The 5,868-nt window shown below is 47.6% G+C and overlaps 1 pseudogene; it reads left to right on the forward strand.

Annotated features, from left to right (window-relative positions):
* The window catches only part of LOC124022386, a 29,167-nt pseudogene extending 26,519 nt beyond the window's left edge, over positions 1-2,648 (forward strand).
* The last annotated feature ends 3,220 nt before the right edge of the window (positions 2,649-5,868 follow it).

Here is a 5,868-nt window from a genome sequence, read left to right on the forward strand (position 1 = left end):
CTAGTCCTTAGTTAGTAATATACCCCTGGTGAACTAGTCCTTAGTTAGTAATATACCCCTGGTGAACTAGACCTTAGTTAGTAATATACCCCTGGTGAACTAGTCCTTAGTTAGTAATATACCCCTGGTGAACTAGTCCTTAGTTAGTAATAATCCCCTGGTGATCTAGTCCTTAGTTAGTAATATACCCCTGGTGAACTACTCCTTAGTTAGTAATATACCCCTGGTGAACTAGTCCTTAGTTAGTAATATACCCCTGGTGAACTAGTCCTTAGTTAGTAATATACCCCTGGTGAACTAGTCCTTAGTTAGTAATATACCCCTGGTGAACTAGTCCTTAGTTAGTAATATACCCCTGGTGAACTAGTCCTTAGTTAGTAATATACCCCTGGTGAACTAGTCCTTAGTTAGTAATATACCCCTGGTGAACTAGTCCTTAGTTAGTAATATACCCCTGGTGATCTAGTCCTTAGTTAGTAATATACCCCTGGTGAACTAGTCCTTAGTTAGTAATATACCCCTGGTGAACTAGTCCTTAGTTAGTAATATACCCCTGGTGAACTAGTCCTTAGTTAGTAATATACCCCTGGTGATCTAGTCCTTAGTTAGTAATATACCCCTGGTGAACTAGTCCTTAGTTAGTAATATACCCCTGGTGAACTAGTCCTTAGTAATATACCCCTGGTGAACTAGTCCTGAGTTAGTAATATACCCCTGGTGAACTAGTCCTTAGTAATATACCCCTGGTGAACTAGTCCTTAGTAATATACCCCTGGTGAACTAGTCCTTAGTAATATACCCCTGGTGAACTAGTCCTGAGTTAGTAATATACCCCTGGTGAACTAGTCCTTAGTAATATACCCCTGGTGAACTAGTCCTGAGTTAGTAATATACCCCTGGTGAACTAGTCCTTAGTAATATACCCCTGTTGAACTAGTCCTTAGTTAGTAATATACCCCTGGTGAACTAGTCCTTAGTTAGTAATATACCCCTGGTGAACTAGTCCTTAGTTGGTAATATACCCCTGGTGAACTAGTCCTTAGTTAGTAATATACCCCTGGTGAACTAGTCCTTAGTAATATACCCCTGGTGAACTAGTCCTTAGTTAGTAATATACCCCTGGTGAACTAGTCCTTAGTTAGTACTATACCCCTGGTGAACTAGTCCTTAGTTAGTAATATATCCCTGGTGAACTAGTCCTTAGTTAGTAACATACCCCTGGTGAACTAGTCCTTAGTTGGTAATATACCCCTGGTGAACTAGTCCTTAGTTAGTAATATACCCCTGGTGAACTGGTCCTTAGTAATATACCCCTGGTGAACTGGTCCTTAGTAATATACACCTGGTGAACTAGTCCTTAGTTAGTAATATACCCCTGGTGAACTGGTCCTTAGTAATATTGTTAAAATAATGTTCACACCCATAGAAACTAATTATTTTCTGACTTTAATTGCAGCATGTTTTTTTGTTGTCAGACGGAGGGTCTTTGTTCCAATGACAGCGTCATCATTCAGACGGTCACCTCTGACCACAGCTCTCCAGAGCCTCTTTGCCAATCACAGCTGGTTGTGGAGATGCAGGGGGAGGAGCCAGAGCAGAACTTCCTGATTGGTTCCTCACAAGGCGGAGCCACCGAGACTCTGGAGCCAATGACAGACAGCTTTACTGCCAAGGTCCTGGACTCTCCCTCTCAGGAGCAGGCGGTGGATTCTGGGATAGCTAAGGGGGCGGTGCTTATCGTTTCTCCTACAAATGTCAGCAGCACACTGACAGGTACACTCACTCTCATCCTCCTCTTCTTCTCTCCTTCAGATCTGATCCTGGAGAACCAGGATGTCTCTACCACTCTCATCCTCCTCTTCTTCTCTCCTTCAGATCTGATCCTGGAGAACCAGGATGTCTCTATCACTCTCATCCTCCTCTTCTCTCCTTCAGATCTGATCCTAGAGAACCAGGATGTCTCTACCACTCTCATCCTCCTCTTCTTCTCTCCTTCAGATCTGATCCTATCCTGGAGAACCAGGATGTCTCTATCACTCTCATCCTCCTTCTTCTCTCCTTCAGATCTGATCCTGGAGAACCAGGATGTCTCTATCACTCTCATCCTCCTCTTCTTCTCTCCTTCAGATCTGATCCAAGAGAACCAGGATGTCTCTATCACTCTCATCCTCCTTCTTCTCTCCTTCAGATCTGATCCTGGAGAACCAGGATGTCTGACTGAGCTGGATGACATCATCGCTGATGGAGCCCATCAAACAGCAGAGTGGACATTATTTCTGATTGGCTGAGTTGGCCATTAAGCCCCTCCCCTTTAAATGTTTTCTTTGGTATGGCAGTAATACTGGTATGTACACCGCCTTCAAACCCCAACCAAGAAGAAGTTCTCTTGGGTCAGAGGTGAGACTGAGATGTCATTGTGCGCTCCTGTGGGGGCCGGCCTGACCGTGTGTGTGAGGGAGAGTGAGTGTGTTGCAGAACGGCTTTTCCAAACTGTCCATTATAAAGACTGCAGCCAGAGCCACAGATATACACTGAGTGGACAAAGAACTTCCTAATATTGAGTTGCAACCCCATGTCAGAAGGCTATAAAATCCTTATTTAACCTGTCTCCTCTCCTTCATCTACTCTGAAGTGAATTTAACCTGTCTCCTCTCCATCTACTCTGAAGTGGATTTAACCTGTCTCCTCTCCTTCATCTACTCTGAAGTGGATTTAACCTGTCTCCTCTCCATCTACTCTGAAGTGGATTTAATAAGGTTCCTATCACCTGGTCAGTCTGTCATGGATAGTGTTCTTAATGTTTTGTCCACTCAGTGTCGTTCTAGATTCTCTGGTTGTTCCGCCTACTCAGTGGCGTTCTAGATTCTCTGGTTGCTCCACCTCAGAACAGCATCCTACAGTTTGTAGGTCCCAGTGTTTCTGTTGGAACCATCTGCCTACTGACCACACAAAGAACAGGACAGATTCTCATTCATCTTACACTGTGAATTATATCTGCATTGACTTTCTTAGAGTTCATATAACTGTAAATCTTTGAAATTGTTGTTTATTTATGTGTAATAAAAACTCCCACAGTTGCTACTCTGGTGTGTTTTAGTACTGCCTGACGATCGTCCGACACTTTATCCCCGGTTATACCTGCTCCTTTGTCCTGATCTTGTCCACATTCTGATTTAACATTTTGAGACAGGTGTTGGCAGGTTTACATTGACCTGGGTTTACAAATATTGCGAAGGGTATTCCTACTCAGGCCTGCAACATTCAGGCCCTACCCTACCCAGGCCTGCAACATTCAGGCCCTACCATACGCAGGCCTGCAACATTCAGGCCCTACCATACGCAGGCCTGCAACATTCAGGCCCTACCATACGCAGGCCTGCAACATTCAGGCCCTACCCTACCTTGTGCTGGGGACAATAAAAGGCAACTCTAAAGTGTGCAGTTGTCACAACTCAATGCCACAGAGGTCTCAAGTTGAGGGAGTGTACAATTGGCATGCTGACTGCAAAAATGACCACCAAAGCTGTTGCCAGAAAATGTGATGTTCATTTCTTTACCATAAGTCATTGTAGAGAATTTGGCAGTACATCCAATCCGCCTCAGAACCGCAGGTGTCATGTGGTTTGCTGATGTCAACGTTGTGAACAGAGTGCCCCGTGGTGGCAGCGGGGTTATGGTATGGGCAGGTATAAGCTACGGACAACGAACACCATTGCATTTTATTGATGGCAATTTGAATGAACAGAGATACCATGGGGAGATCCTGAGGCCCATTGTCGTGCCATTCATCCCCCGTCATCACCTCATGTCTCAGTATGATAATGCACGGTCCCATGCTGCAAGGATCTGGACACAATTACTGGAAGCTGAAAATGTCCCAGTTCTTCCATTCTCACCAGACACGTCACCCATTGAGTATGTTTGGATGCTGTGGATCGACGTGTACGACTGCGTGTTCCAGTTCCTGCCCAATATCCAGGAACTTCACACAGCCATTGAAGAGTAGGACCACATTCCACAATCAACAGCCTGATCAACTCTATGTGAAGGAGATGTGTCGCGCTGCTTGAGGCAAATGGTGGAACCAGATACTGCCTGGTTTTCTGACCCACACCAGATACTGACTGGTGTTCTGATCCACACCAGATACTGACTGGTGTTCTGATCCACACCAGATACTGACTGGTGTTCTGATCCACCCCAGATACTGACTGGTGTTCTGATCCACCCCAGATACTGACTGGTGTTCTGATCCACCCCAGATACTGACTGGTGTTCTGATCCACCCCAGATACTGACTGGTTCTCTGACCCACGCCAGATACTGACTGGTTCTCTGACCCACGCCAGATACTGACTGGTTCTCTGACCCACGCCCCTGTGACCAGCATGCATATCTGTATTCCCAGTCATGTGAAATCCATAGATTAGGTCCTGATGAATGTATTTCCATTGACTGACTTTCTTAGAGTTCATATAACTGTAAATCTTTGAAATTGTTGCAAGTGACATGTAAGGAAGTTTCACAAGACCGTAGCGATAGCTGGCACATGCAGTATTAGGTTTTCACGGGCTACCAGAATGACACATCACTGGGAGGGCTACCTGATTGCATTTGACCATCACTGGGAGGGCTACCAGAGTCATGACATCACTGGGAGGGCTACCAGAGTCATGAGACATCACTGGGAGGGCTACCAGAGGCATCACTGGGAGGGCTACCAGAGTCATGACACATCACTGGGAGGGCTACCAGAGTCATGACACATCACTGGGAGGGCTACCAGAGTCATGACACATCACTGGGAGGGCTACCAGAGTCATGACACATCACTGGGAGGGCTACCAGAGTCATGACACATCACTGGGAGGGCTACCAGAGACATCACTGGGAGGGCTACCAGAGTCATGACACATCACTGGGAGGGCTACCAGAGTCATGACACATCACTGGGAGGGCTACCAGAGGACACATCACTGGGAGGGCTACCAGAGGCATGACACATCACTGGGAGGGCTACCAGAGGCATGACACATCACTGGGAGGGCTACCAGAGGCATGACACATCACTGGGACACATCACTGGGAGGGCTACCAGAGTCGAGGGCTACCAGACATCACTGGGAGGGCTACCAGAGTCATGACACATCACTGGGAGGGCTACCAGAGGCCTGACACATCACTGGGAGGGCTACCAGAGGCCTGACACATCACTGGGAGGGCTACCAGAGGCATGACACATCACTGGGAGGGCTACCAGAGGCATCACACATCACTGGGAGGGCTACCAGAGGCATCACTGGGAGGGCTACCAGAGGCATCACTGGGAGGGCTACCAGAGGCATCACTGGGAGGGCTACCAGAGGCATCACTGGGAGGGCTACCAGAGGCATCACTGGGAGGGCTACCAGAGGCATCACTGGGGGAGGGCTACCAGAGGCATCACTGGGAGGCATCACTGGGGCTACCAGAGGCATCACTGGGAGGGCTACCAGAGGCATCACTGGGAGGGCTACCAGAGGCATCACTGGGAGGGCTACCAGAGGCATCACTGGGAGGGCTACCAGAGGCATCACTGGGACACATCACTGGGAGGGCTACCAGAGGCATCACTGGGAGGGCTACCAGAGGCATCACTGGGAGGGCTACCAGAGGCATGACACTCACTGGGAGGGCATCACTGACCTCATCACTGGGAGGGTAGACCTCCTCCGGAGGTAGTCAGGTGCACAGGCAGCACAAGTCTCATCTTTTAACCAATCAGAGCAGCTCTTTTGCCAATACCTGGGTAAAACAGAATTAGGCTGACTAAACACAGCCAAAGTAAAAATAAATCATCTGTCAAATAACTTGAGAAGGGAAATCTGG

The sequence above is a fragment of the Oncorhynchus gorbuscha genome, unplaced genomic scaffold, assembly GCF_021184085.1.
Source record: "Oncorhynchus gorbuscha isolate QuinsamMale2020 ecotype Even-year unplaced genomic scaffold, OgorEven_v1.0 Un_scaffold_1365, whole genome shotgun sequence".
NCBI lineage: Eukaryota > Metazoa > Chordata > Actinopteri > Salmoniformes > Salmonidae > Oncorhynchus > Oncorhynchus gorbuscha.